We start from the raw sequence: 21,399 nt of genomic DNA on the forward strand, positions 1-21,399 counted from the left end.
CACCGCCGGTGTTGAGGAGTTCGAAAACCCATTCTTATATCCACTTAATCATCCATCGTCCCAATCATCAATGCCCATGTGACTGTCTACTCCTCTGCCAAGCAATCGTACATCTGCCCGTGTATCTATATACCTACCAATATTACACGCATCCATATGATTCTATATTCATTTATCTGTTCACTCTCTCACTTATTCATAAATTCATCTACCCTTGTAGTCAGTCATCTATTCATTACCCATCCAACTGTTAATTTATTCACTTATCTTTTCATCCAGTCAACCAAACACTTATCCATCTAGTTATTAATCCATCAGCCCCTCTATGAATTCATCATCCATCTGTCAGCCTTCCATTTAGCTATCCACATTTTCAGCCATTTACCCATTGATATATTCATTCAGTGCCCATCTGTATTCGCTTTCTATCACTCCTGTGACAAACTGCCACAACTGTTGGTAATTCAAAACAACAGGGTTTATTATAACAACTCTGGAAATCAGAAATCCAAAATGGGCTTGTCTGAGCTAAAATCAGTGTGAGCAGGGCTGTGATTTTTCTGGAAGTTGTAGGGGGAAATCTATTTTGTTGTCTTTTTAAGCCTGTAGAAGAGACCCACAATTGTCTTAGCCATTCCTTGGCTCATGACACTTTTCTGCGTTTTCAAAGCCAGGAGCGTATCGTCTTCAAATCTCACTGGTTCTTCGGACCCTCTCTTCCTCTTAGAATGAGCTGTATGGTTCCCTTGAGCACTCTGGGATGATGTAGAACAATAATCCCCTCTCAACACCAGCTAATTAGCAACCATGATTCCACTTGAATTATCTTTGTGACGTCAACACAGTCACACATTTTAGGGAGTAAGACTTAATATCTTTGGGCGACCATTAGTCTGCCCACTGCACCATCCAACTATGAATGCATGTGTATATTCCACCACTTATTCATTAATTCATCTCTGTGTTTATTCACTTGAAGACCCAGAACTCGTTCAAACAAAACACGGGTATTCTGCATGGCCCAAAGTCCGGGAAAACATGTCTTAGGGTTGGATCATTGCACATATTTATTCAATTTTCTTGTTGAGCCAATAATCCAGACGTGGACTTATGAAGGACACAGCACCATGACTGGAGGAAGACCCATTAACAAGCTGCAATATGCAGATGACGCAGTCTTGCTTGGCGAAAGTGAGGAGCACTTGAAGTGCTTGCTGATGAAGAGCCAAGAGGACAGCCTTCGATATTACCATTTGGCCTAAAGAGAACAAAATTCCTTGCAACAGAATCAGTAAGAAAAATCGTGATAAATGGAGTAAAGATTGGAGAAGCAAAGAATTTAATTCGCATTCGATTCACCGTCCATGCTCATGGAAACTACAGTCAAGAAATCAGACAACGTATTTGCCTTGGACAAAACTGCTGCGAAAGACCTTCTTAAAGAAGGTGAAGAGCACAGCTGTCTTTTTGAGGACTAAGATGCACCTGATCCAAGCCATAGTGCTTTCAATCCCCTAGTGCACATTCAAAAAATCGACAATGAATAAGCACGACCACCGAAAATTGATGGCTGTCAATTACGGTGTGGACAAAAACTACTGAGTACACCTTGGACTTCCAAAAGAATAAATAAATCTGCTTTGGGAGAAGTACAGCCAGGATGCTCCTTTGAAGCCAGGATAGGGACATTTCATCTCAGATACTATGAGAATATTTTTAGGAGGGACCAGTCCCTGGAGCCAAGTGCCTCATGCTTGGAAAAGTAGAGGGTCAATGAATTTTTTAAAAAGGAAGCCTTTCTATGAACTAGATTGATATGGTGGCTGCAACCATGGGCTCAAGCATTGCAACAATTATGAGATGGCAACAATTTCACTCTGTTGTCGAGGATTGCTGACTCAGAACTGACTCGGTGGTAGCTCACAACAAGAATGGTTTTAAAGGCCCAAAACCCAGACAGCAGCTCTGGGCCACAGGTGCGACACAGGCAGATGAGACTGAGAATGTGGCTCTGGGCATTGGCCGTTGGGAGACTGGATGGGACAGTGGTCAGGGCTAGGTATACTTGTCTCCCTCCCTGCTTGCTTGTTTTAGGTCCATTCTCAAAGCTGCCCTCTCCGGCATCTTCTGGAAGCTTTGACAGCAGCAGTAGTGATGAAAATGACCAGAAGCAGGCTCCCAAAAGGATTTAATATGGGTATGTTAGGACTCTTCTGTCGTAGTGTGTATTCCAGTCTTTTGTGTGAACATTCTGCCCTTGGGCTCCCCAGGATTTATGTTCTGGCCATACACAAAATACTCTATCATCCCCAAAGTCTTAAATCAACTCCAAGTCCAAAATATCTTCTGAATCCCCTAATTCAATACAAGTCAGACGGTAGGCATATTCCATCCTACAGCAAAATATCTCTTCTCCTGAGAACCTGTGAAAGTCAGGTTACAGATGATCAGTTTCCAAAATGCAAGAATGGAACTGGCACGTGGTAAACATTTCCATTACATATGGGAAAGATTACAGAGAAAGGTGAAAGCAGGCACCAAGCCCAGCGGAACATTTACATTAGATCTCAAGGCTTAAAAATAATTCCCTCTTTGAGATCCTCCAGACTCTGGGTGTGGGCCATGACCCCTGGATTCTGAGTGGAGGCTCCCTTAGTCCTGGGCGTTAGCAATGCCTCCCAGAGCCTCTCAGATGCAACCCTTGGCTTTGGGCAGTCCCAGTCTCTTAGTCCAACTGAGTGTCAATGCTATCCCTCTGCCCCAGTAGGGCCCTGTTCTTCTGCCCTTGGGGTATAGCAGACCTGCTCCCTCAGCTTTGGGCACTGGCTTCATCCCTCTGGCTCTTGTGAATGGTAGCCCCATATCTGGGAGCCAAGTAGGGGGAGATCCAACTGTTTGAAAACCAGGAAGCTGTGCCCCCACCCTTTGAAATCAGGGAGATTGAAGCTATACCCTCTGAAGCCAAGGAGGCCCTGCAACCTGTCCGTGTTCCTGCCCATAATTCTACTGATCTCTTGAGTGGCTTCGGGAGTAGTTTTTTCTGTGCTTGGAGGAGAACAGATGTAGCTCCTTTGTTCTGTACAAATCAATCTTGCCTGTAGACTTGCAAGAGGCAGACAGCATCCTTTCTTTCTGTCTCAGTCTTCTTCAGTCTAAGTGGATGGGTTTCCTGCTATCATATTTGGTTAGATCTATCCATCGGGGCTTAATCTAGATAGACCATCCTGAGGAGCATTCCAGGACACATGTCCTTAGTTTATAAACCAGATTTTTCCAAATCTTTAATTTCTGTTTTCATTTTGCACCATTCATTTTTAAACTCATGTCTTTTTCTCACATTTTACTGTAAGCAAAAAGGAGAAACCATATGGCCCCTTTAAGATCTTGCTTAGAAATCTCATCAGCCAGATATCCAAGTTCATCATTTACAAATTCTACCTGCCGCCAAACATTTGCACATAGTTCAGACAAATTCTTTGCTACTGCGTAGAAAGCACCATCCCTCCTCCATCGTCCAAACACATGTTCATCATTTTCTTTTAAAGCCTCACCAGCATAGGGAAGATGCTACTGTGTACAGACATTCTTGGGGTGAGGACCGTGTAGTATGGCAGGGGCCAGATCAAATCCAGGGATGCACATGGTCGACAACTGGGAAGGAGGTGGGGAAAGGGAAAAAAATGATGAAAATAAGGAAGAAATTGGTAGCGGGGCACAGGGCGCTAACCTACCCAAGGGGAGGGTATTGTTTATATCTCCACAGGGAAAGAGGGACCAGACTTCAACCCAGTGCCCCAAGGTGTGAATGGAACATTCCGGCGTGGAATAGGGAAGCAGTGGAGAGGTCTGGGGGCCTGGTCCCAGTCCCAAATACTAAGTGGACGCCTGCCCATACCCGCAGAAGAATTCATTTCAAAGGACAGCATTGAATCTGCAGCTCTAGGAGAGGGACATATCTGATCCGAGCACACAGGAGCAGATGAAGGGGGAGGAGGAGAGAGTGGAGCACATCCTGGCCCACCAGGCCTTGAGGACAATGACCCCAATTAGAGCAGCCAGTCCACAGAGAGGACCACATGGCCAGCCCCACTATGAGACATGACGCCCCTCACTGAGCCTGGCCCTGCGGGGGACAGCACCAGAGACACAGTGTGGAAATTGCAACAGACCTGATCCTGCCACACTGAGGCAAAGCACTGGGGGAGTGCAGTGGAACAGCAAGGGAATGGAGCAGCAAGGTCCCCAGGGAATGCTGAAGGTGGACTTTGGGATCAGGGTGTGGTGCCCCAACAGACTGGAAAACACTCCTAAAGGCCAACAAACAATCCTTGAACTAACTACAAGCATTTCTTTCTTGCTGTGTTTTGTTTTGTTCTTTGTCAGTGGTTTATTGTTGTTTTGTTGTATATTGTTGCTTGGTTTTGCTCTCTTTTTTTTGTGCATGTTATTATCTCAGCAGGTCTGTCTAAATAGATAGGCTGGATGAACAGTCTGGAGGAGAAAACAATGGGACCGACAGTTCAGGGGAAAATGGGATAGGGGGAGGTTGGGGGGAAGGAAGTGGTGTTAACAAGCCCAGAGACAAGGGAACAACAAGTGGTCCAAATTGGTGGTGAGGTGGGTGTGGGAGGCCTGATAGGGCATGATCAAGGGTAATGTAACGAAGAGGTATTGCTGAAACCCAGGTGGGGATGGAGCATGATAAGGGGACAGGAGGAAAGTCAAGGGAAATAGAGGAAAGAGCTGGGAGGCAACGGGCATTTATAGAGGTCTACATAAAGACATGTACATATGCAAATATATATGAGGATGGGAAAATAGATCTATGTGCTTATATTTATAGGTTTAGTATTAAGGTAGCAGAAGGACATTGGGCCTCCACTCAAGTACTCCCTCAATGCAAGAATACTTTCTTCTATTAAATTGGCATTCTATGATGCTCACCTTCCCGACACAACCGCTGAAGACAAAGCGGGTGAATAAGCAAATGTGGTGAAGAAAGCTGATGGTGCCCGGCTATCAAAAGATATAGCGTCTGGGGTCTTAAAAGATTGAGGGTAAACAAGCGGCCATCTAGCTCAGAAGCAACACAGCCCACATGGAAGAACACACCAGCCTGTGTGATCACGAGGTGCCAAATGGATCAGTTATCAGGCATCAAAGAATAAAAAAATCATATCATTGGGTGCACACCTCCCTGATACAATCGCTGAGGACAAATGGGTGCATAAGCAAATGTGGCAAAGAAAGCTTATGGTGCCCAGCTATCAAAAGGTATAGCGTCTGGGGTCTTAAAGGCTTGAAGGTTAACAAGCGGCCATCTAGCTCAGAAGCAACAAAGCCCACATGGAAGAAGCACACCAGCCTGTGCAATCACGAGGTGTCGAAGGGATCAGGTATAAGGCATCATCAGAACAAAAAAATCTTACCATAGTGAATGAAGGGGGGAGTGCAGAGTGGAGACCTGAAAACCCATTTGTCGGCCACTGGAGATCCCCTTGCAGAGGGGTCTAGGGGAGGAGATGAGTCAGTCAGGGTGCGATGTAGCACCGATAAAAAATACAACTTTCCTCTAGTTCCTAAATGCTTCCTTCCCCGCCCCCCCGTCATGATCCAAATTCTACCTTGCAAGTCTGGCTAGACCAGAGGATGTACCCTGGTACAGATAGGAACTGGAAACACAGGGAATCTAGGGGGGATGATACCTTCAGGACCAGCGGTGTGAGTGACAATACTGGGAGGGTAGAGGGAGAGTGGGTTGGAAAGGGGGAACCAATTAAAAGGCTCTACATGTGACCTCCTCCCTGGGGGATGGACAACAGAAAAGTGGGTGAAGGGAGACACCAGACAGGGCAAGATATGACAAAATAGTAATTTATAAATTATCAAGGGCTCATGAGGGAGGGGAAGGGGGGGGAGGGGTGAAAATGAGGACCTGATGCCAAGGGCTTAAGTGGAAAGCCAATGTTTTGAGAATGAGGGCAATCAATGTACAGATGTGCTTTACCCAATTGATGTATGTATGGATTGTGATAAGAGTTGTATGAGCCCCTAATAAAATGATTGGGGGAAAGAAAAGCCTCCCCAGAAGCACATTTAAGATCCACATCTCTAGCAACATCTATTGCTGGCACCCTGTGTATTCTCTAAGATGATAGAAATGTTCTCTGCAACTTTCCTCCCTTCCTTCTGAACCCTCCCCAGAAGTGCCTTTGCATCTGCAATGAAATGGGCACAGGTTCGGTGTCATTAAGATTTTTAAAAACCAATTGCTTTCATTTTATGATTTTAGTATGCTTTGTTCTAATATCTGTAGTAATAAAAATAGAAATGAACGAGTAGTCATGACTTCAGGTCAGAGGACAGGAAAGTTTGTTAGAGAATAACTATACTGAAGCTTGCTCTTTTTGTTCCAGGGAGTAGAAGATAAAGAATTCCATTGTGCTGATCCCGAGGGTAGCATGGCCTGGGGCATGGCAATCTGCTGACCACCAGAGCAAAAAACAGCCTAGGAAGAAGATGTGATGTCTACTGGCCAATTACCCACCACCTCGTTTCAGCATTCTTAATGTTCTTTTTACCAGACCAGTCTCTTTTTTAAAATTTTATTTTATTGGGTGCGTTTACAGCTCTTAATACATTCCATACATCAGCTGAATTGAGCATATTTGTACATATGTTGCCATCATTATTTTCATAAACATTTATTGGAGCCCTTGGTATCAGCTCCTTCCCATTGTCTATCTCTCTCTTTTTTACAGTTCTATTATTTTTAATCATTTTATTTGGGACTCGTTCAACTCATCACAATCCATACATACATCCATTGTGTCAAGCACATTTGTACATTTGTTGCCATCATCAGTCTCAAGACATTTGCTTTCAACTTGAGCCCCTGGTATCAGCTCCTCATTTTTCCCCTCCCTCCCCATTGATAATTTATAAATTATTATTTTTCCATGTCTTACACTGCCCAATGTCTCCCCTCACTCACTTTTCTATTGACCATTTTCCAGGGAGGAGTTATATATAGATTCTTGTTCCCCCTCTCATTGACCATTTCCCAAGGAGGAGGTTATATGTAGATCCTGTTCCCCCTCTCCACCCCACCTTCCTTCCACCCTCCCGGTATCGCCACTCTCACCACTGGTCCTGTGGGGTTTATCTGTCCTGGATTCCCCGTGTTTCCAGTTCCTATCTGTACCAGTGCACATTCTCCATTCTAGTTGGATTTGTGAGTTAGAATTTGGGTCATGATGGTGGGTGGGGAGAAAGCATTTAGGAACTAGAGGAAAGTTGTATGCTTCATCATTGTTACCCTGCACCTGATTGGCTCGTCCCCTGTCCACAACCCTTCTTTTTTCAGTCATATACAAATCCCCTCCATTCTCCTTTCAGGGAGGCAGTTTGAGGAAGCATACCCGCTGTCTTCTTGCATGGATCGACCTTAAAATCAAACTATCTTTCTCCTTGACCAACGCTCATGTCAAAGTACTTTGTCTCAGTTTCGGCATAAGGCAGAGGCCTTTTTCCCACCCACTCCAACCCCAGCAGGTACAATAATTCTACCAACAGGCTCCTCAAGGAAATCTAGGTGTTTGCTATTAGGCACCATAAAACTCTTTCAGCCTGTATCCATTACCCAATTCCAACCCCAGTTCCACCTTGTAAGCATCTGTGAGAGCAGCACCCTGTTCTTCTGGTCCCGAATTTTGTCTTGCTTATTCCATGCTGCTGTAACAGAACCAGCAGAGGTGGGTGGCTTTAGCCAACAGGAACTTAGTTGGCTTCCCAAACATGGTTCGGGAAGCTAGGCGTTCCAACTCAGAGCACTGGCTCTGGGAGGAGAAATTCTATGTTGACTCTGGAGGAAGGTCCTTATCTCCTAAACATCTGCTTCCTGGTCCCCTGGAGATCTCCATGTATCTTGGCACCTATCTCACCACATCTCTACTCTCTAGCTTTCTTGCTTATTTTCTTTTACATCTGAAAAGATACTGGCCCAAGACAGATCTTAAAATAATTCTGCCTCATTAACACAACTGTCTTTTAACACAAGAGATCTAACAAAGCATTTCGTTGGGTAAATCTGCTGCACAAGACCTCTTTAGGGTATTTGAAGAGCAAGGATGTTACCTTGAGGACGAAGGGATCCCTGAGCTGAGCCATATTTTCAATCTCCTCTTATGCATGTAAAGTTAGACATTGACTAGGGAAGACAGGTAAAAACGGATACATCAGCATGACAGTGCTAGTGAAGAAGTCCCATGCACTGCCCAAAGAACCAACACATCTGCCTTGGAAGAAGTGCAGCCAGAATGTTGCTTCGAGGCCAGGATGGCGAGACTTCTTGGACCTGTGCTCAAGAGAGACCAGTCCCTAAAGAAGGACTGGTGAAGCAGGGGAGTGGTGAAAAAGAGGAAGACCTTCCACAAAATGGATTGACACAGTAGTTGCATCAAAGGCATAACAACAAAACAACCCTTATGAGATTGGCACAGGACGGGGCAGCGTTTCGTTCTGTTGTGCATAATGTCACCATGAGGCTGAAACAACAAAAATAACAATTAATATAACACAAACAATCCATTAAAAAAGGGATTATAACCCCCTGTTGACAGAATTTAGGATTTACACTGCATAGTTTTAGGGATACAATTCATCACACACACACACACACACACGATGTGCATGCACACACACACAATTTGAGTCTACTTATATGAACAGATGATTCTACCTGGATTTTTGTCATCTGTCCTCAAAAATTTTCTTTTTCTGAGCCTAGTTCCAACCACTTTGGAGTTCCTAACTCCTAGCTCTGAAGTCAGTTCTGCTTTCGGTTCTCTGGACGAACTGTATGAAAACCATGGGTTTGCCTGGAATCTCACTTCGCTCACTAAGCCCTGCCTGTTGATTCTGCTTCTGTGATCTGCCCTTTCCCTAGATAGGCCCAGAAAGAGCAGAGAAAACAAACAACCGTGCAAGACATAAGTGCGTAGGTAGGGAAGGTCTTGAATTAAAGCTGCTTTTCTCTTGTTTTTCCCTTTTTTTCCTCCTGCCAAGCCCCACTCCTAGCCCCTCCTACACACTCCCCTTTTATATCCCCCTTAGATGCCCTTGAGGCCTGAAATGGGGCTTATCCTTGTGGCTCAACTTTCAACCAAAGCTAGGCAGGCCTGTAAGGTGAACAATAACACTAGGGATGTATGGGTGATTGCAATCAATGTCACAAGACAAAATGTGTATGAATTGTTAAATGGAAAAACAATTTGCTCTGTAAATGTTTACCCAAATGACAATTTTTAAAATATTATCATATAAAAAAGAAACTAAACGAATAAGCTAACTTGCTTTTCAACAATAAGATTTGCATTCCCCCCAGCCCTTCCCTGCACAAGTATTATTAATAAGGTGAGAAAGCATATATTATTGAACCAAAAACATAAATAGTGCCAGTAACTCTAAAATCACCACTCACAATACTCCCAAATTGATAGTTGTCAGAACCATTAATGGTCTCTTACCACATAGATAGGATGGACACTGGGTTGTGTCAAATGCTCAGCCATCGCTTAGAACACCTCCCATGCCTCGTTGTTACTTAGAGAGCATATTAGAATGCATAAATAAATTGGAGTGGCATTGTTATAATAATAACTGCTCCCATTACTTTTTAAAGGAAACAATTCATCAGCCATGGTACTCTATATATGATTAGTAACAAATTACTTCCCATATTCTTATAAAGAAGAACATCGCAATGTTCGTATTAACGACTGTGATATGCAGATAACACAATCTTGCTTACTGTAAGTGAGACGGACTTGAGACACTGATGAAGATCAAGCATTGCAACTTTCAGTATGGATTACAATTCAGTGTAAAGACCGAAATCTTCACAACTGGACCAGTAGGCAACATCATGATAAACAGAGAAAAGACTGAAGTTGTCAAGATTTCATCTTGCTTGGATTTACAAACAACGTTGATGGAAGTATATTCAAGATGCATTGTGCTGGGTGACTGCTGCATAAGACCTCTTTAAAGTGTTGAAAACCAATATTACTTCCAGCACTAACTTGTGCCTGATCCAAGCCAAGGCATTTTCAATCACCTAACATGCACATGAAAGTTGGAGATTAACTAAGGAAGACCTCAGAAGAATCATTGTATTTGAATTATGGTGCTGGCAAAGAATGTTGACAGTCCCAGGGACTGCCAAGCGAACAAACAAGTCTGTCTTGGAAGAATTATAGCCAGAATGCTGCTTAGAGGCTAAGATGGTGAGACTCCATCTCATGTATTTTGGACAGGATGTCAGGAGAGACCAGTGCCTAGAGAACCACACCATGTAGAGTAGAGGGGCAGCAAAAAGAGAAAGGCCCTCAACAAGGTGAGTGAACAGAGTGGCTGCAACAATAGGCTCAAGTCTAACAATTGTGAGGAAGGCATGGGACCTGGTAGTGTTTCATTCTGTTGTACACAGGTTGCTATGAGTTGGAACCCACTTGACAGCACCTATCCACCTATCCACCTTCATGACTGGCTGGCCATATCAAGATATGACCACTGAGAGCCATGGCTAGATGACTGGGAGGCCCCTGTAATGTTTGAAGGCCAAGAATCCATGGTGGGCACGGGCTTAAACTAGAGTTTAATAGTTGGAGCAAGTCTGAGCAGCCTTGCTCCTCCCTAGCAGAAGCTATTCATTTGCTGGGTAAACAGAAGTGCTAGTGCTCTTTATGGAACTTAAAATTGTCCCGTGAGGGCATCGTGCACACTCCTTCAAGACCTTCCAAGGAAGATTTAATGGAAAATGTGCTTCTGTCAAGAGCCTGGGCCAAAGTAATATTTCAGAAATGAAAAAAGCAGTGTGGTACCCAGGAAACTCCCTGTGACTACTCAACAGTTGGAAGATTCTAGGGCCCTGCATAGAAATATTATAAAGCAATGCTATGTCAACCATGAGAGGTCATTAGTTTATAAATATGGACGCATGAGAATTACACATAAAGAGTTTATACTTTGATGCTCCATGTATAAAAGTCTAGTTTTGCCTCAAAATTCTTCCACATGCTACGTCTTATTTGATTGTCAAAACAGTGTTGTTTTTAAACGTCTCTGGCAACTCCATGTGTGTCAGAGGAGAAATGTGCTGCTCTGTGTTCACAGAGGCTTCTTGAAATCAGATTGGCAGACTTTTCTTTCCAGGTGCAACTATGTAGGATGAGACCTCCAGCCTTTCAGGTAGAGGATGCATGCATTGACAGCTTGGCTAGATCGGGCTGAGAAATTGCCTGGATAGGATTCGTTTCCTGTGTTATTGATAAAATGGCAATCGCTGGAAAATGGTAGCCAGAGGTAACAGATTGATTTTTACAATGCAAGCCCTTCCTAGTTGATTGATAATGTTTGTCTGGAGCACTGATTAAGAAGGATCCTCGTGCTAAATCCAGGGTTCATGAGAAAGAACACTTTGACAAATTCACTTGAATTTCTCCACAGACACGGAAGGAGGAACAGAAACAAACATGCCACACATTTCCCGTCACTTTACTAGTTCTGCGTTCAACAAACATTTTGCCAAACACCCATTCCAAGCAAGGTACTTGCTAAGTGCTGATAATATTGGAAAATTATAGAAAGATACAATTCATCTTAAAGATCCAAGAATCTGGTTATTTCCATCACTCCATTCTCTCCCTCATAACAGAGCTTGATCTTTTTTCATCAGACTGTCATCGCTTGATTGGCACTATCCCATGCCAATCTTAGTAGTCCAGTGTTGTGAGGGAGCACTAAAAGCAAATTAAGAGTACTGACTTTATTCCATACCTCTGGGAGGATAACAGTTATATTTCTGTTGGACTACAGTGAAGTTTTTAATTGTTCCTGTCAGACTCCAAGATTGGCATTGAAAAACCTACCCGGTATTGGCAAGGGTTCTAGAGTCACCCAATATAGACTTAGCCCCAGCTATGCCTTTTAATTCAGTAGATCTCTAGATCCAGGAGATCTCATATTTAAGCATACATCTAATTACCTGGAGGGTTTGTTAAAATGTGAGGGTGAGTCAAAAGGATTGCTACCATGCAATAGAAACTTTTATTAAGCAAAATAATCAAAACGAGAAACTGTTGTTCGTGGACCTATCCTCTGCCTAGGTCTATACACTTCAGACGGTGATGTTTCCATCTCTCTAATCCTCCCCTGAAGAATTCTGTGCTCTTCAACTTACACCATATTAAAACATTCACTATGACAAGCACAAGGGACTAAAATTGTGTTCCCTTTCAATGTTCTGTGAGTTTGAGGAACAAAAACGGAATATGAAGGAACAAGTTCAGGACTGAAGGATGCGTAGGATAAAGTTTCCCAAATAAGTTCTCAAAGGACAGCCCTTACGACATTAGCAGAAGGAGCAGGTGTATTGTCATGATGAAAAAATTGAATTGATATCACTCTCCTGGCCTTTTCCCCTCTAATCCACTTTTTGAGTTTCTAAAACTTCTTCCTAATAAAACCCAGTGATTATCCTGTGTCCTTTGAGAAAAAGCTATTAAGACTATCCCTTTGGGGAAACGAAATAGAATTGGATCAATGGATTTATCAAAATTAAAGATAAATACATAAATATTAATCTGCCAGGGGAACAAATGGAAAAGAGAATAAATACACACACAATCTAAGAATTACATGAGACACATCAAAAATAATAACCGACATGCGAATGGGACTCTAGAATAAGAAGAGAGTTTTAGAAACACAAAGAAAGTTGTTGAAAATTTTTGGGAAAAAAATTCCCCTAATACCCTGAAAGACAAGAAGCTATGTGTTCAAGAAGCTAAATGATGCTCAAACAGCTGTTGTTGCTGTTAAGTGTCATTAAGTTGGACTTGACCCATGGGGACATTCTGCACAACAGGCGAAACACTGCCCCATCCTGTGCCATCCTCACAATTGTTCCTGTGCTTGAGTCCATTGCCGCAGCCACTGGTCAGTCCATCTCACTGAGGGCCTCCCTCTTTTAGGCTGCTCCCCCACTGGGCCAAGCGTGATGTCCTTCTCCAGGGACTGGTCTCTCCTGATGCCATGTGCAAAGTATGTAACACAAAGTCTCTCTACCAAAGAGTATGGTCTCAAATAAAGTCCCCGAAACATACCATAATCAAACTTTGCAAAACCAAAGACAAGAAAAAAGCCTGATAGCAGCTCAAGAAACACAGAAAGTTACCTATCATGGAGAATCAATGACTAAACTCTGATTTCTCAAAGAAAACCATGCAGGCAAGAAAGCAAAGGAATGGCACATATAAAACTCTCAAAGAAAAAAATGGCAAAGAATATACCCAGCAAAATCACACCTCAGATACAGAGTGAAATGAGGACATTTTTGAGTAAACAGAAATTAAGAATTTATAAAACCAGACCCACCTGATAAGAAATATCAAATGGAGCTCATCAGACAGAACTAAAAAAATTTCAGACAACAACATGAGATTAACGTAAATGATAGCACCACCCAAAAGTCAGCTGAGATACAGAAATATCCAAGGTAAAAAAAGCAAACTGAAAATAGGCGACCAGAGACATAATTTTGTAAACATCGAATTACAAAACAAAAGAGGTAGTAAATGGTGTAGTTACAAAACTCTCAAATAGAGAGGAAGTTAAGTCAATTTCAAGAGATGAAGGGCTTTCAAAAAGTTCATGATAAAAATGGAATTAAAAGATAATAGAACTCTTCCATTGAGTTTTTGATGCTCCATTGTAGATTCGCTTGCTTTAAACTTGGGTAAAATAATAATAAATTACAGGGTAACTTCAAAGAAAACTAATAAACCTTCTTATCAAAAGAAAGAAATCATAAAGATCTCGTAAATACTAAAACAAAAGCAACAAAGGAAACGATAAGAAAATCCACAAACAAATGGACTCAGCGTGCAAAGCTTTGTGGAGAAGTCAGTAGCATCACGGAAAAACAGAGAGCAAAGTGACATAAATAAATTTATACCTAACGATAATTATACTGAATGTAAATGGATTAAATGCACCAGTTAAGAGATTGGATTTTTTTAAAAAGACCCATCAATATGCTGTCTACAAGAGACACCCCAAACACAAAGAAAGAAATAGACCCCAAAAAATTAAAATATGGGAAAAAATGTCAAGCAAATGGTAGGAGTGGCAGTATTAATTTCTGAGAAGGCAAATTTAAGGCAAAAAATGTTGTATAAAGGACAATGAAGAACATTATATAATGATTAAAAGGTTAGGTAAATAAGAAGACATTCAGTAAAACAAAACAAATAAAACACTGCCATCGAGTCAATTCTGACACGTAGCAATCCTATGTAGGGTTGCCAAGATGTAAATCTTCAAGGTAGCAAACGGTCTCATCATTCTCCCATAGAGTAGCTGGTGGATTTGAACCACTGACCTTGCAGTTAGCAGCAGATGCCTAAACAACAGTGTCACCGGGGTTTCTTCAAGAGGATATAACCATCATAAATAGGTAGGCACCCAAAATGAAAGAGCCTTGAAATACATCAATCAAACTCCAACGGAATCAGAGAGAGCTACATAACTGAACAGTAATAGTACTAAGACACCACTTTCAAGAGGGAACAGAAGAACAAGAAAGAAAATCAACGGACACAGAAGAACTCAACACAATCAATCAACTTCACCTCATAGGCATATATAGGGTATTCCACCCAACAACAGCACAGTACGTATTATTTTCCAGCACACATGGGAAATTCTCCAGAATAGATAATAAAAAAGCAAGCCTCCATAAAATTTAAAGTATCAAAATACTACAAAGCATCTTGTCAGATCACAGTGTTATAAAATTAGAAATAAAAATAGGAAAATTAAGACAAAAAGTCAAGTGCATGAAAAATAGTTAACACGGGAGGAGACGGGTCAGTCAGAGTGCGAGGTAGTACCAATGAAGAACACAGCTTTCCCCCAGATCCTGGATGCTTCCTCCCCCCAACTACCATGATCCGAATTCTACCTTACAGGGCTGGATAGGGCAGAGGTTGTACACGGGTACATATGGGGGCTGGAGGCACAGGGAATCCAGGGTGGATGATACCTTCAGGACCAGGGGTGTGAGGGGCGAGGCTGGGAGAGATGGACGGCAGAGAAGGCGGGGAGGGAGACTCCGGATAGGGCAAGATATGACAAAATAATAATAATGTATAAAGTACCAAGGGCACATGAGAGAGAGGGTAGTGGGGAGGGAGGGGAAAAAAAAGAGGACCTGATGCAAAGGGCTTAAGTGGAGAGCAAATGCTTTGAGAATGATTGGGGCAGGGAATGTATGGATGTGCTTTATACAATTGATGTATGTATATGTATGGATTGTGATAAGAGTTGTATGAGCCCCTAATAAAATGTAAAAAAAGAAAAGAGGAGGGGAAAAAAAAGAAAATGATTAGGGCAAAGAATGTACGGAAGTACTTTATACAATTGATGTATGTATATGTATGGATTGTGATAAGAGTTGTATGAGCCCCTAATAAAATGCTTTTAAAAAAAGAAAAATAGTTACCATTCTCCTTAAATACTGAGTAATGGAAGAAATTTAAAAAAAAAACCCTCCTTGAATCAAATGGGAATAAAACTAAAATATACCCAAACCATTGGGAGACAGCAAAAACAGTACCCAGAGGGCAATTTATATCAATAAATTCATAGATCAGAAAAGAAGAAGAAAACAAAATCAACACCTAAACCAGCATCCAAGAATTAGAAAAAGAGCAGCTGACAGTCACCAGAAGAAAATAACGATGAAATCAGAAACAGACATATATGCTAACCCATGCTCAGTGCAGCACTGCTCACAGCGGCAAGAAGATGGAAACAACCTAAATGCCCATCAGTAGGAGAATGGGTAAAGACTCCCTGGTCCATGCACACAATGGAATAATGTACATTACCCAAGAACAATGATGAAACAATGAAGCCCCTCATGGCAAGGATGGACCTGGAGAACATTATGCTGAGTGAAGTTAGCCAATCACAAAAGGACAGATAGTATACGAGACCACTGTTTTCATTGCAGGGGATGGGGACAGGGAACACAAGATAAAGACTTTCATACCAAAGGGAACAGAACTTGGGAGTTTTCCAAGTCTAGGCGGGTGAGGGAGGGAAGCTAAAACAACAGATTGAGCAGGGGTCAACAAACTGCAGCTCTGCGCCATACTCAGCCCTTGCGGTACATACACTTGGCTCTGAAATAAAATTGGAAAGAAAGGTAAAGGTATTACTCAGATAATGGTGATTTCACTCATTTGTAAATATATATCTAAATTTAATAGAATGTTTAAATATAAGTGGCCCAGTGGATCTCCTGGTTACCTGTTTTTTAATTGAACTGTTGTTTTTGTTTCATTTTGAAGGCACCTCAATGAGACTAAGATAAGTTTATTACTGATAGACTTGTCTGCTGCACCTCAATGAGACTAAGATAAGTTTATTACTGATAGACTTGTCTGCTGCCATCCATTGATCATAGAGACATGTCTAAGCACACTTTGTTGGGAATAAACCTTGCATGTATGTGCATACTGGAACCCCAATAGCAATACTTTTTGGATATCTCCAGGTATCACCCATGGAAATATGAATGTACTGATAATCCATGCTATGTAACAAATTGCTCCCAAACCCAATGGCTCAAGAATATCAATAAATATTATCTCACCTGTAATTTCTGTAGGTCTGGGATGTGGGAGTGGAAGGGACTTAGCTGAGTGGCTAAGGGGTCACTCAAGAGGTTACAGCCAAGAAGTTGGCTGAGGAGACATTTCCTCTGAGAGCTTCTCTTGGGGCTAAAGAATCCACCCTTCAAGATGGAGATCACATGGCTGTTGGTAAAAGATCGCGTGACCTTCCCACGCGGACCTCTCCATTGGGCTGTCTGAATGTCCTCCTGGCATGGAAGCGGGTTTTATCCATCGCATGAGATTGAAGAGTGCGAAGCCGAAGCACATTTGATGAGAACGCCTGGGAAGTCACCCTTGGTCATCCTGCAACGTCCTCTGGATTCCTAGGCCCGCCCTCTTCACAGTCAGAGGCAGTGCCACGGGGGTGGGGATCCCAGGAAACGGAGATCATGGGGGCCATCTTAGGTGATGGGTACCATGTTTTCCCACAGCATAAAAATAGGAATGAATAAATTCATTTTAAACCTTTCTGAGCTTTAGTCCAAGAGTACAAACCAGCATTTGCTTCTTTTATTGCCAGGTTGCAGCCAGGAGTCTCTCTAAACTGGCCCGCAAGGCTGCTGGCAGAATGGCACACATCCTGTAAAAGACTTCACGGCAGCTTTAGATTTGGAAAAACTGGGAGGAGAAAGGCCCTCAGTTTAGACAAGTTTTTATAACTAAAACTGTCTAACTGTCGCCGCAGGAAGAGTCCACCACGGAGTGAGACTGAAGGATGTATGGAGCTGATTGGGGGTAGGGTGACCTGTGTTCAAGGAAATGCTGTCTGAAAGCATTTGAGGTGTGACTTTCTATAAATCGTAGTTACGGAAGGGCACTGCGGTCATTGATATGTATAAATTCAGCTTTGAAAAAAATTGTAGTATGTCAAATACGTGGGTGTGAGTGAGAGGTCTGCAGCATTGTAAGAGTTAAGTCAGCCAGATGAATTGATAAGGAATGAAGGCGAGATATCAGCAGAAGGCACTCTACCAGAAGCACCCCTGGGCCAGAAGAAAGAAGAACCGAGAACAGAGCCTGACTTGATCAGAATTAATGAGACTAATAGGTTTCAAAACAGGCAGATCAAGAGAGAGGAAGACTACACAGAACATGGGAAAATGGGGGTCCAGAGGGAAGGATTTAATAATAATGTACTAATTAACAAGTTGTTGGGCATTTACCAAGTACCAAGCATTTTGTATGAATCAGCTCATTTAATCCACACAACAACCCTATTATCAGAATCTAGAAGTTGCAAATTAAATCACTTTCCAACGAACACGTGAAAGAGAGCCAGGACTTGTACTACTCTGCTGGCCTCCAAAGCCTATTGTATGTTTGAGCCCATTGTTGAGGTCACAGTGTACCCAGTTCTGTCCTGAGGAAGGGTTAGCGGGTCCCTGTGGCACATTCACCTCTGTAGTGGAGATCAACGGATTTAGCTGTGGTAGCTTCTCAAGGTCCCCATCTGTCAATTTGTCGTACCGTGATGGCTTGCATCTTGCTCTCATGCCGGAAGCTATCCTATCGGTATTTCAAATACCAGCCATCCATGGGGGACAGGTTTTAGCAGCGCTTCCAGACTAAAACAGACTGACGTTCTACCTACAAAATCAGCCAATAAAAACCCTCTGAGTTTTCTGACACAGTGCTCCAAGGTGAGCCTCCCAGGACAGAAGGCATTCAGAATGCACGGTGGCTGCAACAGTGATCATGAAGATGACACAGACATTTCATCTCGCTGTACCTGCGGTCGTCATGAGTTGCAGCTGACTTGATGACAACTAACAACAGCTCCACAATACTTGCTGTTTACATCATTCCATCAATGCCCATAACAGTCCCAGTTTCCAGAAGATACCTTGCAGCCACAGCTCCTCTTCCCAGAGCCCCAAGGGGATGCATAGATATTTCAAATGGCTGATTAAAAAGATTTCAAACATACAAAAATTATTTTCAAAAACGACTTCAAATTCATTTTTATTAACATTTGGTCATGCTTCCATAGCTGTCTTACTTTTTCTCCACTCTCAAAGACATGAAAGTATTTTAGGTACATATAAAGAACCTCATACCTATCAAGCTCTCCTTCACAGAGGTCAACAACATCCTGAAATTGATGTATGAGTATATTAACCCTCTATATTCTCCTGAAGAAGCTCTGGTGGTTCTGTGGGCGATGAGTTGGGCTGCTAGATGCAAAGCAGGCAGTTCAAAGCCACCAGCCGCTCCAAGGGAGACAGAGGAGGCTGTCTGCGCTTGGAAAGATTTGCATCCTTAGGAACACAAGGAGTGGTTTTACTCTGCCTTAAAAGGTCACTAGGAGTTATAATTGACTTAATAGCAGTAGGTTTTATCTGGTTTATGTTCTCATGACAAAGAAGCCCTGCTGGCACAATGGTTAAGCACTTGGAGCTCACCAAAAGGTCAGTGGTAGGAACTCGCTGGCTACTTCTTAGGATTATTATTTTAAATAAATTATTTTATTGGAGGTTCTTATACCTCTTATAACAATTGTATCAAACACATTTGTACATATGTTGCCATCATCATTTTCAAAACATTTTCTTTCTACTTGAGGCCTTGGGATCAGCCCTTCTTTTCCCCCCTCCCCCACCCTTTGTCTGACATGTCATTGCTAAAAATGTTTCCCAGTCTGTGGGAGAATTCCCAGTCTCTTGTACATGGGTGTTTTATCTTCAGTATATCCCATTTGTCAATTTGGGCTTCCTCTGTGTTCTTGTCCTTCCCTATTTCTAATAACCCATGTATTCCCTGCACCAAAGTTCTTAGGTTTGTCCCAATTCCCTCATTAATGGCCCTAATAGTTTGGGGTTTCACTTGGAGGTCTGTGATCCACCTTGAGTTTGTTCTTTTTCATGGAGTGAGGTAAGGATATTGCTTTGTTTTTCTGCAGGTAGGTATCCATTTTTTTCCAGCACCACTGGCTGAAGAGGGCATCTGCTTCCCATTTGATATCTTTGGGCCCTTTATCAAAGATCAGTTGTTAGTGTGCTGATGATTTCATTTCTGGGTTTTCAGTTCTTTTCCGTTGGTCTGAATATCTGTCATTATGTTTTGACCACTGTGGCTATGTAATAGGTGCTACAGTCAGGTAAAACAAGCCCTCTGACTTTGTCCTTCTTCTTGAGTTCTCAGTCAATAATGGGCTTCTTCCCTCTCCACATGGTAGTCAGTTTTTCCAGTTCTTTGAAGAAAGATGTTGGTATTTGTATCGGGATGGTGTTAAAATTATATAGTTCCTTGGCCAAGACCAACATCTTTACTATATTAAGTCTTCCAAATCACGAGCATGGGATATTCTTCCATTTGTAGAGGTCAATCTTGATTTCTTCTAATAGTGTTCTATAGTTTTCCTTGTATAATTCTTCTGGGTTTTTTGACTAGATTTCTCCTTAGATATTTCAATTTGTACTTGGCTATTGTGAAGCATACTACGTTTCAGATTGCCTCTTCCGTGGATATAGCAGTTGGATAGATGTATATAGCAGTTGGATAGACTTGTTTGTTGATCTTGTGTCCTGCCACTCTGCCGTGTGCCTCTATCACTTCCAGCACTCCTCTTGTGGAGCTTTTGGGGTTTTCCATATATGCAATCATATTATCTGTGAATGACGATAGTTTCACCTCTTCTTTCGCCAGGGGACTACCTTTGATGTCTTTCCATTGCCTTGAGTTGTTAGCTAGGACCTCCAGTATGATATTAAATAAAAGTGGGGACAAGGGCCATCCTTGTCTGGTTCCCTTTTTCAGTGGTATTGTTTTCAACTTTTCTCCAATGACCATGATGGTTTTGGGGTTTCCATATATAGCTTGTATTATATTGTGGAATTTTCCTTCCGTTTCTATCTTTTTGAGTGTCTTATACAGGAATGGGTGTAGGATGTTGTTTTTTGATATGATCATGTGGTTCTTATCCTTTTTCATGTCAGTGTGGCGAATAATGCTGATGGACTTTTGGGTATTGAACCATCTCACTTCTCAGGATTATTGTTGTCATGTGCTATTGAGAAGATTCTGACTTACAGCAATTCTATATGATAAGGTAGACCTGCCCTCACAAAGTTTTCTTTTGTCTGTGTATATATAAATTAATTGACAAAGCTGTTTTCAAAAAGCATATCATAGCGTGCAATAGTAAGGGTTACAGCCTTATTTCTTCTTAGACAAACCAATGGTTTGGCCACGGTAGCCAGTGGTCTTGGTGTGCTGAGCTCAAACTCAAAGTCCCCAGAAGTGGCACAGCCCTCTGTCGACCTGAATCTTTTTCACTCGCTCCAGATCTTCGTGAACCTTGTTGTCCAGACTGTTGGCTGGGACCTGGCTGTGTCCACCATCCTTCACATCTTTCTGTCTGTCCAAGAGCCAGCCTGGAATCGTGTACTGCCATGGATTCTGCATGATGGTGATCACCTGTTCAACCTCGTCCTCTGTGAGCTCTCCTGTTCTCTTGGTGCAATCGATGTCTGCTTTCCTCAACACCAACACCACATCTTCGCCCCACATCCTTAATGGCAGTGATGGCAAAGGCTGTTTCCCACCACCCATCAACGTTAGTGTTGAGTCCTTGGAAAAGGGGCTGGGACTTCTCAGGGATCACTACTGAGGCAGCAGTAGCAGGGGCTTGTAGGCCAGAAGGTGGAAGAGCCAT

The 21,399-nt window shown here is 42.4% G+C and overlaps 1 pseudogene; it reads right to left on the reverse strand.

Annotated features, from left to right (window-relative positions):
- Window positions 1-20,900: 20,900 nt before the first annotated feature.
- On the reverse strand, window positions 20,901-21,399 carry LOC142422328 (small ribosomal subunit protein uS13-like; annotated as a pseudogene).

Source organism: Tenrec ecaudatus, chromosome 12 (genome assembly GCF_050624435.1).
Source record: "Tenrec ecaudatus isolate mTenEca1 chromosome 12, mTenEca1.hap1, whole genome shotgun sequence".
NCBI classification, from domain to species: Eukaryota; Metazoa; Chordata; class Mammalia; order Afrosoricida; family Tenrecidae; genus Tenrec; species Tenrec ecaudatus.